Here is a 16739-nt window from a genome sequence, read left to right as displayed (position 1 = left end):
AGAACCTCTGGTTTACCAACAATTTAGAGAGAAAACAGGAAAGCTATGACTTTAATTTTATTACCTCGTGAACATATACTTAGCATCCATTTGCTTTCTTATTCATTAGATGTATAAAAAACATCTCTCATGTTTCAGTGACTGAATGAAGTGAAACTTATCATACAGTATTTATCTTTGTTACTTTTTAAATTTTTAATGTATCTTTTTGCCTGCAGTTTGAGAGCTATTTCATTGTCTTAGAACTTACGGTATACCATCTGATAAGAGTGGGTATAAATACTGTCATTCTGAAAATATTGATGATATTAGAAAATCAAGGATCTGTATCTAGATAATCCTAGAAAGACCTGTTTTTATGGTCTGTCTGGTCTGGAAAATTTGAACAAAAGTGGCTTTTTGAAGTGAAAGTATACTTAGTTGGGAAGGGAAGGCATTGTGGAAGAAGTGGCACCTGAGCTAAGCCTTGAAGAAAGAGAAGCATTTCAATCAACCAGTGTCCCAACAAACATTTATTAAGCACCTACTATGTGCTAGGTGCTGAGGATGCAAGGAACAAAAACGAAACTGATTTTTTCATTCTTTTAAGGTAGATGAGTAAGGGAGATGGTGAGGGAGTGTCTTTCAGGTATGAGGGAACAGATTGGAAGAATACAAAGAGATGGGAAAATATTGGATGAATTCAGGCAACAGGTAATAGTTTGAATGCAATGTAGAGTGTGTTAAGGGAAAAGACATAGGCAGCTCATCAAAGCATAACACATTACACTAATTCACACCAAGATATTAATGATTTAACACACTCGTTTCCTCTTGATAGAAGAGACTGAAAAACCTTAAGATAATTGGAAACATATTGGGCTGCTGAATTAATGAAGAAAGCAAAGCACTAAATATAAGCCTTATATATTTATCAGTTTTTCTCGACTGGCCCAAATAATTTAATGCAAGCCTTTTATGGTGAGAGGCAGAACATGAGAACTGTCTTCAGGTACATGAAGGGCTCTCATGTGGTAGATGGATTAGTCTTATGAGGCATAATGAAGACCAATGAGTAAAAATTACAGGATTCAGATTTTTGTTTAAAAAAGAATTTTAAAAATTGTTTTATTTTTTAATTAATAAGATTCCCCACCTTGGAGAAAAGAAAAACACCTTATAACAAATATACCTAGTAAAACAAAACAAATTCCCTTATTTTTCATGTCCAAAATTATATTCCGCCTCTTGCATCTATGATCTTTCAGTATGCGGGTTCCATGCTTCATCACTTGTCCTCTGAAATTGTGATTGGTCATTGCATGATCAGCATTCTTAAATTTTTCCAGGTTGTTGGTCTTTAAAATGTCATAGTGCAAGTTGTTCTCCTAGTTTTGCTCACTTCACCCCACATCAGTTTATAGAAATCTTCCCACTTTTTTGGGAAACCATCCATTTTATAATTTCTTACAGCACAATAATGTTCCATTACATTTATGTACTGTGGTTTGTTCAGCCATACCACACTTGATAGGCACTCCCTCCCTTCAAGTAAGAAAGAACTGCTTAACGATTAGAGCTACCCAGGAATGGATTTTGCTGCCTCAGTACATAATTGGTTCTCAATCATACCTGTTGGGGATGTTCTAGAGAAGTTTCCTGTATGAAATGTGGTAGGTTAGACTAGAGGAACTCTGATGGACCTTAATCTTCTCTTATGATTTTCTCCTACACAAAATGCCTATAACACTTGGTAAAATATAAACAAAATAAACAAATTATGGAATTGTTTTCACAGGCAAAGTGCAAGGGTAAGCAGGGGGTATAGGTAGGACAATTCATGCCCCATACTCTGCTATTAAAGCATTCCCCTGAATGGCGGGGGGCAGGGGGAGCTCTTGAAATACTGCTTGCTCTTTGCCACTTCCAGGTCCTCCCCCTACCACCATCACTTGATAACCCCTCTTCCTTTTCAAAGTCCTAGTAGCTATTGTCTACAGACCCACAGGATATTATCCTTCCTTCCTTAATGAGTTCAGTACCTGGCTCACAATCTTTCTCTCCTCCCCATCTCCTGCCTTCATATTAGGTGACTTCAACATACAAATAAATATAGATATTCCATCAAATATCCAAACTTCCCTGCCTTGACTTAGTCATTTCTCATGACTTACTCTTTCAGCTCTCCTCAGCCATGCACAAAGATGGTTATTGACTGTAAATATGTCTTTCACCACTCTATGTGCCCTCTGATGCCAAGCTATACTCTTCCTCTATAATGGTAACCTGCAATTGGTCACTTAACACCTTAGTTCTCTCCCAGGTCATCAGTCCGATGCTGGCCACACTCTCCTCCTTTCCACATCATGACCTCTTGGTGAACCAGTTCAGCCCTCCATTGTCCTCTCGAGTATCTTTCTCGCTTCTCACATGGCTGACTTTGGCCAGCATTTTAGGCTTCCTGCCAGGCCTTCACAGGTCTCAGAACATTCTTAAAGCACACAGAATCTCCACTGTACACAAGAATGGCTGGTATCCCCTTTGTTTGCCATTCTACCCTTCCATGAAATGGATACTATATTATTATAATATTTTTTATTTTATCATTATTGCTGTTGGCTCATTCTGTTATGTAGTGGTACTATAAACTGCAAGAATAAATTGATATCCTGCAACTCTTTTATTTAATGTTTTGTAAACTCTTGGACGGGTGAGTTAAAATGACTGCTTTTTGTAACCAGATGAGTATTGGGATATAATTGGCATCTATTGTAGACTTACTGTAAAAGAAAAAGGCTAATATGTATTATTATAGGATTTTACTGTATAGAGTTGTTTTCTAGGGGATGCAATTTATACCTATCCTCCATGCAATTTTGAATTGTGATAGTAATCTCCATTGTAATGTTACTTACTTTTGTTTCATTTAATTCTATCAAGTCTTTGTTAAACAAAAAAAAGCTTATTTGGGGAAGAAAAAAATGCATGGTACACACTGGGATAAACTCATGGCTCACAAAGAATAGCTACATAAAATCACAGAGACTATATAATTTGTTTCTTACATGGCCAAAAGAGTAATACACTGGAGCCAGCCCTAACCACTTGGGAGAGCTGATTGTTAAGTTTCCAGTGTGAGCATTTTCACTTCAGAAATTGGCAGTTGCTACAAATCAGCGCTTGATTTGTTGTCTTGTTTATTGTCTAAACTTAATGAAGTGTTAATAATGCAGAATAAATAAAATTAAGTAGAATAAAAGCATATTATACTTACATTTCTCCCCCTACAAAGTCTGATTATTAAATATTTACCAACACACCTCTCAATTGATTTATAAACGTTGTTTGAGCTCATCAGGAGTGAAGTAGAAGGCTCAGAATGAATTCATCACTAGACTGAAGTCCTGGTGGCTGGAAGTATCTACAACTACAACTACTACTATTACTAAATTGGCATTTTATAAAGTCTTTTAAGGTTCACAATGTGCTTTATATCCATTATCTTATTTAAGCTTCACAACACCCCTGAATATATACACAATATTATGTAGCAGCTCCTCTGGCTAAGATACACCTATTGGTGAAATTCTTCTTTGATATCTCCATAGACTGTGGTCTCTGGGAGGAGTCAGGATATTTGTATTAAGCTACCAACTGGCTGAATTAGTTGAATGATCTCTAAGATCTTTGTTCTGAAGCTCCATGAGTCTAAACTCTCTGACTCAGTTTCCTCACTTGTCAAACAAGGCCATCAGAATAAATGATCTCTAAGGTCCCTTTTAAAGCTAACGTCCTATGATTCTGAGGCTCTCTTTCTCATTTTCAGGAAAATATTTACATAGGTAAGCTTCTGAGAGTGGGTTCCATTTGTCTGTCAAGAGTAGATGAGTCTGACAGACCAACATTCTGAGGAGATTTGGTTGAATGGTGACATCTTGTGAGGCAGCTGTGTTTACTGCTTGTATAATATTTTATGCAGTGGTACTATAAATTGCAAGTTTCCTCCCCTTTAAAAGAAAAATATTTTCTTTTTGAAAAAATAAGTCCCCTCGAAGCAATAAAATGTAATTATTTTCTCAATGTTATTAGACAAACTGTCTAGTTAAATTGTAATTATGTATCAGTGTAGTCCCATAAAGGACTTGATAGAAAAACTATTCTGAACAAGTATTGATAGACACATTAAGCACATAGTATCGTATTAATCTATAGATAGGTAAAGTTGCATTATTTATTTTGAAAGCAAATTCTAAAATATGCCAACATACTTTTAATGTGCAGTTTTCTTTTGTTAGTCACACTTCAGTGAACAGGAAGCCTAAGTTAAAAGGATGAGGTCATTGGCCTCCTGTTCCATGGAGCCCCTCAATCATCTATCCCAGTATCTTTTTTGCTTGTGTTCTATGGGGTACCCTTCATGGAAATTTAACAGCTGCTTAGATTAGAAAGGAAATAACCTGGAATATTTCCAGAATATTTCCACTTACCTCCCAGGGTTGCTATGAGGATAAAATATTTCTAACGCCCTTTGTAAACCTTAAGTTGCTATATCAATTCTAGCTTATCTTAGTTGTCATCATTATTACTATTTATCATGCCAAAATATAGTGAGAATGCTAGAATATTTGATATTCACATGGAAAACTGAAATTTATTCTAAACATATCACCAACACAATGGCAAGAAAATTGAGACAAAGCATAGTATTTTCGTTGAAACAATTTAAACACTGTAGTTCTCCCTATCCTTGAACCCATTATGATCTCTTGAAGAGAATTAAGTAAATTTTTCAAGTGAAACTATTGTATCAATCACTTGATGTACATGAGTGGCATAAAATCATACAGTTCCACACGAAACATCTCTTTCATCTTGTGGAAACATTTGGACTGTGTACCAGAGAAGAATCCAGATTGAAGGCTTTAAACTCAAAATGAAAAGGTCAAATTGACCTTTGCCTAAATTTTCTCCAGGCAAGAGAAACTGAGCGTTAAGAATGGCTGTGTTTGTCAAAAGACTGCCTGGCATCCTGCAATCTAAGCTTAATGGAACAAATGCATTTAGGGCAATTAATGCCAATGTAATACCAGTTTTATAGCATACTTTTGGCATAGAAAAGTAGACAATAATGGATAAAGAAGGTGTACGCACACAAAAACCATGCAATGTTAATGAAACACAAGGCTCATTACCCAAAGGCTAACCTTTCATCACCCGAAAAGAAAAAGAGTGCTCAGGGCACATAGTAAACAGGGTAAACATTTACCAAAATACTTTGGGGACACACAGCCTCATTTTAGAAAGCAATATTAAAGTCTGGCAATAGGTGTCCATCCCTGGATTGGTTGAATGTAAGAAAATGTAGTTTTATTTCTTCATAGAGCCTATGAAATGCCTATGATCTAATAGTTGAAATAAGAATGTTCTCTATGGGGGTATTAAGATGAACTCAACCAACAACATATTTGCAAACACTGGACATAAGAGGCTAATTCATGCATATTTGGGTATGGAAGCAGAGAGGTTTATGAAAGCAATTCAGGATTGGGTCATTTCCACAAAAATTACAGAAAAGTTATTTTTAGCATCCCTGGCTTATTGACTAATACAGAATATGAAAGGGGGTGGTAAAAATTGAGCAACATATTAGAGCAAGTTGAAAAAGTTGAACATTAAGTAACTAGAAAGCAAGTGACTAAAATGATATACCAGAAGAAGCTCATTATCCTTTATAAATTAACATCACTACACTACAGATAACCCTCAAACATCTTTGAGAAACCATTCAATAAAATTGTGAGGAATATTATTTCATATAGAACAGTTGCCCACAACCATCCAAAAAACATAATAGATTTATCTATATTAAATACAGTATCCAAACTACATTAAAGAAAAGCTTCCAAAGTATTGACATCTGGTGGAAGAAATGAAAAACATGTTGGAATAGGATGAAGTGTTCATTTTGTCATTCTTTCTTCTATTGGACTTGTCCTGAAGACAATTTGAGTGAGTCTATAGAAGTGCTTCTATCCTAATATTCTTTTTCAAGCACAAAAAAGTCTTTTCCCCTCCTCGGTTAATAGTCCACAGAATATTAAACATGAAAAACAATAAAGCGGGATAGTGAATCCTCCCTGGACCTTGTCTATCTGAACCCTGTAAAAAGAGATATTCATTATTATACATAAAGATGTTAATATGAACGTATAATCTTAAGATATTAATGCTAGTTGTCATGCTATCTTGCAGTAGCGGTAAAATTTTGTGTGCAAAAGGTGATGCAAGAAACTTGCCCAAGATTAGACAGTCCTTAAATGGCAGAGCCAGGACTCAAACCTAGGTCTTCAAGTTCCATGCTATTCTGTGTTCCCTTTCCCAAAGGAGACATTTGTCTTTCCTTAAGGATTGTAGGTGGCTCTTGAATTTCTACCATTCAAGAATAATTTCTGTTCATTTAATAATCACTGCCCTTGTTAAAATACAAATAGCTTTGGAAAGAGTAGCACATCAAGCTGTTCATTACTTATTCCTTGTAAATTATTTTCTAAGAAATTGTGTCTGTTTTTCCAACTGATAACCTAGCTAAGATCAGAATTTAATAGTGATGATGGGCATAAAGGTCCGCAACCCCAAGGAAGGCAGACCTAAGACTAGTGCCAAAGTTGTCGGTTGGAGGAGGCCCAAAGGCAGATTGTAGAGAGAGAGAAAGGAAAGAGAGCACCAAAGAAACATTCCCAGTTATTTCATAAATCTGTGTAGGGCCAGCCTCTGTTCCCACAATTACTTTCAAGAACACTGGAGAGTTTTCAGTTCCTGCTTTCTAAAAAGAAATGCAATTGTTGTTTTTGTTAGCTTTTCCTGATGACACTGTCAATCAGAAGACAGAAGGCAGAATCTGGTTCAATGACTGATTCCCACCTCCTTCCCCTAACGAACAACCACAAACTACACTTACCTCAGCTGACAATTTATATGATGTATTACATAGTCGGCTGTTATTTACCATATTGTGTCCCCATTTCAGGGAAGCTTCATTCATAGCTGAAGTTTTGCTGTGAGTTATAGTCCCCTATTGTGTTCTTGAAAAGATAAGTGGCTGGGATTTAAAGATACTGACATGTAAAGCAGGAATATTTCCATATGTCTCACAAACACACGGTGATGATTAATAGCAGCAAAAGCATGGGATTTGGAGAAACAGACCGTGGATTAGAGTTCCAGCTCTGCCACTTTAAGAATTTTCTTCCAAGAAAGCTTGATTTCTCACCAGAGGGGGAGGATTACTTCCAGACCTCAGGTTCCTAATCCCCATGGAGAAAGACACAGGTGTTTGAGGAGCTCATTTGGGGCTAGAGTTTTCCTTTGAGAGGAGAAGCTAGTTTTTTGGCTTTGCCTTTTCTTTATTTTTCACTTTTGCTAGGTTTATTCTAATTTTATTTATTTTTCTTTTTTTCCAGTTGTTTGGGTTGCAACACAACAACTTGTAAAAGCATAGTAGAATGTCCTTCTTTGTTGAATATGCATTACTTTGGAATTGGGAATGATTGTATTCCTCAGACCCACAAGCTGTGGTAGACCTGGGCCTTCCCAAAACATTGTTAAGTTTGGAACTATATGAGAACTGTCTAAGGGCACCCTTTGAGATTCTTCAGAGTAAAAGACAGGGGAGTCACTTGAAAGGACAATGTTTGAGCCTCCCCAAGAACTCCAGAGAACTTTACAGAATTGAGGCTATGAACAATTATGCCAGTTGAACCCCATTTTATTTGCTAAGGACAGAAAATATTTAACCAGGGGAAGAATATACAAGAATATTTGTAAAGCTGCCCTCCCTGTTTCTAGCCAACCATATGTGGCTAGTGCTTTGCCTCAAATTCTCTTTGGGTTTTTTAGTCCTTCCTTTTTCTCTCCACATCCCAGGACAGTGGCAGAAGGGTGGGGTTCAGAGTGAGTTGTAAAGGAAAGAGAGCGTATGGCTCAATTCCTTCCTTCAGCTCTCCAGGATGCGTGGCACATAATTCTCCTGCTGAGAGTAGAAATAAGAGCTGCCCTTCCTCCTGACCCTGGCAGTCTGAAGGGGTTCAACTGGTGAATTTGAATTTGAGCTTCTGGCTGTTTCTTCTATTTTGTGCTCTTTCTCTCATCTTGAATATGTCCAGGCTTGGAGGTAGTCTTCTGAGTTCAGGAAGTTTGGAGGTCAAGAACTTGAAGGGTCCACTGAATAGAGCTAACTGGCATCAGGGGTCTTTCTGCATCAGAGAAGATAGGGAGAAATGGGGCAAAAGCTCAACTTTTAGCCTGGTTTGCCAGAAGACATTGACCTGGAGGGAATGATTTGAACAGTACAGAGCTGAGGTGAAATGTAAAAATGGGAAAGTATTAATAACAGTAAGGATGTTACTGTATCTTAGAGCCTAAGCTTCTTCACGGGTAAAATGGAGATCACAATAATTATACTACTGTGGTAGGAGCAATATCCTAACCTCTTGTCTATATAAGTTAAAAGCTAGTTTTTCTCTTAAACATTATTGATTTCACACATTTCTACTAGGTTATAATCACTTATATCAATGCTTGCAAAAAGCCTCCCCTAAACAAAACAATAAAGAAATGAGAGAAAAAAAATCTCAGAGTAAAAGCCTAGTCCTTACAGAGTTCCCAGAGGAAGTGGGACATTTCCCACAGGGATTAGGGACCTGAAGTTGACTGAAAGCTACCCCTTAACCTTTTAGGTGAGTAATTAAACCAATTTATTTTAGTCCTTGTGTAGCAACACAGGTCTCCTGGCAGGGCTGGAACCCTTGCCATCTCTTTCCCATCAAGGGGTTCCTTATACTCTGGGCTCGGTCAGGTACCAAGTGCTACAACTTAATAGTCTCAAATGAACCTGAGTTTTTCACCCTCTTCCTTTACCTCTGAATGGCCCTTGTACCCTGGATGATTCCACCTCTGTCTCCCAGGCTGGGTTTCCTATTTCAAATGGAAAGCATAGTCCCTTATAGTGCTCTCAAATCATGTGGATATTTTTCCCACAGAGATTAAGGATCTGAATTTACTAGAAGTCTCACCTACCCACTCCTCACCATTTTGGTGAAAAAAAAAACTAACCAGGGTGCAAATGATAACTTTTCCTTGATTCCCCCAGTGCATTATTGGACTAACCTGCCTGGAATTTAGACAAAATCTCTCTAGGTATTCCTTTCTACATAGGGCACACCAAGATTTCTCTAGAAGTCTTATACCAAAGCTTTGAGGTCCAGGAAAATTTTCCTCTGAATTCCTATACCAAAGGGCATCCTTAAAATTTTCTAACTTGATGCCAAACAGATTATCTTAAAGAAAAACAAACTCGGGAAAGATGTCAAAGAGGTACAGGACTCCCCATAAGGATTTAAGGAGTTAGAGTTGATTTCTTTAGGTTTCTAGGTCAACTGACAAATTTTATCCCATGACCTATAGTACATAAGAATCTGAGATAAATTTTATGTATGCATGTCCCATATAGGCAAGCAGTATAAAATGATTTAAATGCAAAAAAAGAAAGAAACAATCATTTAGGATCTTGGCACCAATGTTTTATGGATGAAAAATCCTTACTTGTTAAATTAGCTACAGTAGTGACATCAGGTACAATAAATAGGTATTCAAACAAGCAAAAGTTATTAAAAAGAAATAGGACTGGCATAAGGAAACACAATAGAAAACAGCCTATTCAAATACAATCTATAACATTGCTATTTTCTCTCTAGTCAGTCCTAAAAATTAGGGTGTCCAGTAACAGAAGTTGACTCTAACCCTTATGTAAGAAAGGCTATTCTTTTCTCCCTGTGGTTTCAACCAGTTACAGTTAACTGCATGTTACATCTTACTTATAGAATGTTTTCCTTTGTCTATTGCATTTTCATATTTACACATAACAGATCTTAGGTCTGTACCATTATTTTAAGACAATTTATCAAATCTTTCATTTTCTTGTCTTAAAATGAAGTATTATTCTTTTTATGCCTCCTCTATCTGGAGGATGTCTCATTTTGGTCTACTTTCGTAACTAGTCCTTAATGTACATATACATGATTTTCAAATGATCTACTATACAGATTGCCATAAATTTCCCTTTGCTCACTTTGTGCTTGGAAATGTCACTCAAACAGTTTGACCATACCCTAGGCCACTGGAGATGCTTACTTTTTTGGTGCCAGAGATCTAATTCCCCTCCTTCAGTAGAGTGCTAATGCTACTGTGCTACTATTATTCTCTGTACTCTGGTGTTACCAGAGTACACGGCTTTATCTAGCTTTATGTCTTCTTGCTCCACTCCATTTATTCTATGTTCCAGTTAAATGAAATAATTGGCTACTATTAAACCCATCTCTCTCCTCACCAATATCTACCCTGTAAACCTCTCATATGCCCTAACTTCTGGCTTTTGCTCTTTCAGTGCAACTAGAATAGCACTCCTTCATCTTCAGGTTTGGTAAAAATTTTATCAATATTTTAAGTCTCATTTCAAATGATAGCTTCTTAATGAAATTTATCCTGATCTCAACAGTTAGTATTCATTCTTCTCCCCAGGGAAATCAAGTAACACTTGAATCATAGCCTTCGTGGCTCATTATTTTGTATTATAATTATTTGTTTAAAATACTTTATTAAATTCTGATTCTCATGAGGGAAGAGATTCTATCTTGATTGGTCTATGTGTCTCCTCTCCACTCCACCTACTTACGTCAGAGTACCCAGCACAGTGCTCTACACATAGACTCAGATTTTAAATTTTTTTCTTTTATATTTATTTATTATAGTGAATTTGATAAGCACAGATGTTTTCCTATACAACAAAGAATAGAAGACTACATTGAAGCTGTGAATCTCCTTTACTGACAAAACAAACTTCTGCTTTGTAGAGCTGATCATAACCCTTCAGATCTAGAAAAACCTAACAAAAATGTAAAAGCAAGTACCTGAATGCAATTTTATAAAATTAAGATATATGGTCCTGGCAGTTACTGAATAGAAATAGAAAGGAATATACATATCTTCACTGTATATGGCACATTTATGGAAACTGACCATGTGCCAGGGCATATAACCTCATAAAATGGAAAAAAGTGGAAGCATTAAAGGCATTATTTATGAATAGAATTCCTCTATTCTCCCTCATGCCTTTCTATATATAACCTTTCATTTCCCCTGCCTGCTTCCTTGCTGATATTAATGTGTTTAAAAACCAAACTTTGTGTTGTATTTATGTAAGTATTCATTCCATGATTTGATTCAGATAAATATGAAGTCATGAAATGTCCACTTCTCTTCACCCTTCCTTCATGTTTGTACACTTTTCTTTTCATGTACCTCATTTATGCCAAATATTAAGTCCTTCCTTTTCCTCGCTCCCCTCCTTAGTAGATTCCTTTTTGTTTGCTCTCTTAAGAATTCTACAAAAAGTAAAAAGAAACAGTATAAAGCCACACCCAGAATTTCTCTTTGTTTTAATTTCCTCCAGCTCCCTGAGGATTCCTTCAGAATCCCCATTAAGAGCTGATTCTGTCCTCTGCTGTGGGATGTCAGTGGATGTTGGAGATAAAGCTGGTCGCAAGCCTTCTGCACAAAACCCTGACATCCTGGAGTTAAGTTGGTCCTGGCTCCTGCTGCAGCTCCCATTATTCTAAAGACTACATAGCCAGGCTCTGTACCTCTGTCTAGTGTCGTTTGCGAGATTCCAATAGGCTAGAGCCAAGATCTGCCTTTATGTCCCCAGTTACCGGATCTCGTCTTGGCTTTCAACTCTTCCCCTCATCCCCTTTCCATTTAGAGCACTGGCTTGCTTCAGGTTCATTTGTGGGAGCTCACACTGGCTTTCCTGTCATGACTGCTTTCCCCACCTTCACTGGTTTTCTTATTGACCTGAATTAGTCATAGCTTCCCTGGTGTGGCTCCCCTCCCCACCTATGTTAGTTTCTGCGTTAAGCTCATGCTAGCTTCCTTGGAGCTGTCTTTCTTCCCATTTCTACTAGTCTTTTTGGATTGGATGGGGAATCTTCTAATTCCCTCTCCCCCCACCCAGTTTTCTTTTTCATTGTTCTTTCTTGGGTCTTTTCAGGTGTTTTCTGGAGTTCATACAGGGGAGGTGGGCTTCTCTATGACCTTTCACATTGTGATCTTAGCATCGATTGTTATTGATATTGAAACACTAGCCTTTTACCCTTATATAACCAAAAGGTGTCATTGTGGACAGATGGCTGAAGGTTACTCTTCCCCTCCCCAACCATCCCTATGAGTGGGAAGAGCTGAATACTCACAAGATTTATGTCTGGCCTCTGGACTTGGTTTTAACCAAGATCCTCCCCTTTGGCAGTGGTCCTCTACTTCCCTTCCCCCCTCTTCCCTCTCCTCATTTCTCAGGTCTGGAGCAGAATAGAGCTTAGATCAAAGGTGCAAGTGGCTGCCACAATCAATCCATAGGGAAATCCTTTCTTTCCTCTTTTGGGGATGTTATAAGGTTATTAATAAAATGTATTAAAAAAATTGCGTGTCAGACCCTCAAGTGGCCACTTCTGCCAAACCAGAAAAGTGACTTTACAGCTAGTTAAGTTTTATACATATAGAGCAGCCAGAGCTGTCCCATTTGAGGTCTCTGACTATAATTAAAGACTTATATGTAGAACAATCGAGATCAATCTCATCTTTTATCTCTTGAAAAGTAGACTTAAAAATACTGAAAAAGCAAAAAAAAACAGCTTAAAAGAGAAACAGGAAACTTTGTATTTAAATCTTCATCATTCTGGATAGAAGCAGAGAAGGAAATAAAATCTCATCTGGGGAAAAAGTTCACTGACAAGCGAAGTTATCGTTCACTCTGGTTGTTACTCTCTTGTCTGCATCCATTGGATGAAGCTGCGGACATCATCCTCCTGGCCCCTGCCTATGCTCCTCTCTGTATCTCCTCCTGACCCCCATAGCAGACTTTCCTTCTGACCCCCACAGCAGACTCTCATTCAAATCTCCTGGGCAGGCATAATCTCACTTGTTATCTAAATTGCATGGTAGCTCCATACATCTTTTCCTTGACTAAGAAAGAAGATGGGCAAAAAACCCCTCCAAACCTCATACTTTTCAACAAGGATTTAGACAGAGGATTAATCTAAACCCATCCAAACATCTCATACTGAAAAGGTCCTGGCCATAGTCCTATGTTTAATATATGTCTGTTGTGTGAGCAATGTCAGAGTAGAATTATTTTATAGGTGCTCGCTTCGGCAGCACATATACTAAAATTGGAACGATACAGAGAAAATTAGCATGGCCCCTGCGCAAGGATGACACGCAAATTCGTGAAGCTTTCCATGTTTTTAAAAAGAAAAAAGAAAAAAAAGAATTATTTTATAGCAGAAAAAAGCCACCATTCATTAGCACTGTCAGGGTCTTTATTTCTTAAACTGTTCATTTATTTGAATTCTCTACAAAATATCGAAGCACCTTTCTCAGTTCCCAGGACAATGCAATATGTTTAATGAAGTAATTAACATTTGTTGAAGTTGAAATTGAAATTGAAATTTATAAACTAACAAGCAAAAATTTTCTGTGATCAAGATAGAGGTGGTCAAGGCTGATTGTACTAAGTACAGTTCTAGTATTCTAGATAATCTACATTATATGTTAAATAATGGCTTTTGTAGAGTGGCTTGGGAACCTGACCATTCTTTATAATGTTGGAACAATGAATGAATTTTATTTATTTATTTTTGGATGTTGGAGGGATGCAGTTTTTTAGTGCAGAAGAAAAAAAAAACTAAACAAATCGTAAATACAGGATATCCTCCCTGAACGGTTAAACAAAACAGCGTAAAATAAAGTTTGCAATGATTACTAGATGGCTTTTTATTCCTGCAGAGCCATAACTAGAGCAGTTCAACTGGAACTTTGCCCTAGAGTGATGAAAGCACAGGTGGTCCTTTGTATCACATAAACAACCGAGTTTAGCACCTAATTAGCAAGAATGATTAATTAAAATTTGAAGCTTTCAGATAGGACACTCCTTTCCTTTTTTATTCCCTACCCTATAGCAGTAACACAGGTGACTTTCTTCCCAGACTCTACCCATCTTCAGTTCCATTCTGTGTTCAAATGAAGCGTGTACAATGTATGCTGCTTTCTCCAGGCATAAAAATCTAGTAAATAGATTTACCTTTCTAATTTGTGAAAGATATAATCTTCCATTAAAAGACTTGAAAATTTTGTGGCTTTTTATTCATTTAGAATTTGTTGTGGAATATGGTATAAGAGCCTGATCCAGACTTATTTTTTATTTGTTTGTTTCTAGTTTTGCTAGTAGATTTTGTTGAATAGAGTTGTTTCCCCAGTAGTTTGCATTCTTGTGCTTATTGGGCACTAAACTGCTAGATGCCTTTGCTTTTTAATTTTATAGATCTCATCTATTCCATTAATCTCCTTTATATTTTTTTATTTAATACCAAAGACTTGTGATAAATATTTTATAATATAATTTGAGATCGGGTGATGCGAACCTCCCCCTTCTTTTTGACTTTTTTCTTTGCTTCTCTATATGTTTAGACTTTTGTTTCTCTATAGAAATTTTGTTTTTATTTTGGCTCATTCTACAGAGTGTTCTTATTGCTATCGGTTAAATATGTAGATTAATTTAGTTAGTGTTGTTTTCTTTACCATGTTAATTTGGTTCCGCCATAAATGTTGAATATATTCCCAGTTATTTAAATCTTCCTTTAATTTTGTACAAATTATTTTGATTGTATTTATATAAATCCTATATATGTGTTGATAGGCTAACTCCTAGTGGTTTAGTGTACTTTTGAAAGTTATTTTAAATTATATTTCTCTTCCAATTAATTTCTCTCACATTTCCTTAGTAATATCAGGAAATACTGATGCTATTTATGGATTTATTTTTTGTCTCCCTACTTTGATGAAGCTATTATCTTAATCAATTTTTATGCTTTTATTCTTGACCAATTTTGTTTGTTCTCTGTGGTTGTAAAGGTAAGCCATTATAGAATCTACAAAAGGAGACCTTTTTTCCTCTTCTTTGCCAATGCTAACTCACTTTATTTTGTTTCCATTTTATTACTATAGTTGGCATTTCTAGTATTATGTCAAGTAATAATGGTGACAATGAGCATCCTTCATTCCTGGTCATACTGGGAGTATATAAAATTTTTCTCCATTATAAAAACTCTACATATTAGTTTTAGATAGGTGCTTTTGGTCATATTAAGAAAGGAATATTTCATTCTTGTACTTTTAAAGTTTTTAATAGCAGATATGAGTGTTGAATTTTATCAAAGGTTTGTTTCTGCATCTCTTGATGTAATCATATAGGTTTTTATTATTCCATTAGTAATATGATTTATTATGCTAATTGATTTTTTAAAGTGTTGAACTATCCTTGCATTCATATTAATCATGATGAATAACTTTTTGCATATATTACTTTAGAGTCTTTGCCAATATTTTATTTGGTAATTTAGCATCAATATTCATTAGTGATTCTGTACCATGGTTTATTCTTTTTCTCTGATTTGTCCTTTCCTGGGTTGGATATCAAGACCATATCTGTCTTTTATAAGGAATTTCATAGTATGTCTTTTTACATTTTTGAACACAATTTCTGTAGCAGAGGGATTTTTTATGTTGTTTGAATGGTTGCTAGAATTCACTTATAAATCTGTCTCATCCTATAGAAAGTCATTTATGCCTTGCTCATTTTCTTTTCCTGAGATTAGTTTGTTTAGGTTATACATTTCCTGTTTTTTAATTTCAGTATTTTTGTATTATTCATCCATGACGTTTGAGTATTCAGTTTGTTAGTATATGTGATGGGGAATAATCATTTATGATAATTTATTTCCTCTCCATTCTTGGTGAATTCCTCTTCATTTTAGTTATTTAGTGTATTATTTTTTAATTTCTAAGTCTGCAAGTTTTTTTAATTCATATTTTCTTGATTCATTACAATTTGTATTACATTATGGTCTGTAACTGATGAAACCATAGCTATGAATCAAAGGGAAAAATGAAAAGTTAAAGTCTCCAAGTTTTTCTCCTTTTAAAGATCTATTTATGAGTTCTTTATGAAGTAGAGCAAAAGCTGCTATACAAGCTTGAAAAATAAGTATATTTACTCTAACATTCCTGTTCAGTTCTTTTTCATGAGTCCATTAAATCCATTTTTTCAATAGTTGATTCATCTGTAATTTTTTTCATTTATTACATAGTAGAATGCAAAATCCTTGAGGTTAGAGATTATTTTTTGGTCTTTGTATCTTCACTGTCTAGCATAGTGCCTTGACCATAGTAGATACTTATAATAAATGCTTTTTAATTAAATTTAATTGAATTATTCTATTATATTTGTCCAGTTCCTAAAGAAGAGTGTTAGATTTCCAACTCTTTTTTATTTAATAGCATTTTGTTTTTTTTTCCAATTACATGTAAAAATAGTTTTCAACATTCATTTTTGTAAGATTTTGAGTTCTAAACTTTTCTCCCTCTCTCTCTTCCTTTCCCTCTCCCCAAGACAACAAGCAATCTGGTTATACACATACAATCATGTTAAACATATTTACACATAAGTCATGTTGTGCAAGAAGAATACAAACAAAAGGGAAACATGAGAAGGAAAAAAAAAGTGAAAATAGCGTACTTTGATCTGTATTCAGACTCCATAGTTCTTTCTCCGGATATTGACTGTCAAAGGAAATAAAAAAAGTTTTCTGAAGACA

The 16739-nt window shown here is 35.8% G+C and overlaps 1 protein-coding gene and 1 non-coding gene across 2 annotated transcripts in view; both read left to right on the top strand.

The window, feature by feature from the left end:
* The window catches only part of RTN1 (reticulon 1), a 358434-nt gene that overhangs the window by 38070 nt on the left and 303625 nt on the right, over positions 1 to 16739 (top strand). The gene's annotated exons all lie outside the window — the stretch shown is intronic.
* Positions 13227 to 13333, top strand: LOC118830417. Its single transcript, XR_005009053.1, has one exon. It is a non-coding gene; the product is annotated as a U6 spliceosomal RNA (small nuclear RNA).

Source organism: Trichosurus vulpecula, chromosome 8 (genome assembly GCF_011100635.1).
Source record: "Trichosurus vulpecula isolate mTriVul1 chromosome 8, mTriVul1.pri, whole genome shotgun sequence".
NCBI classification, from domain to species: domain Eukaryota; kingdom Metazoa; phylum Chordata; class Mammalia; order Diprotodontia; family Phalangeridae; genus Trichosurus; species Trichosurus vulpecula.
This window is presented reverse-complemented; position numbering and strand designations above follow the sequence as displayed.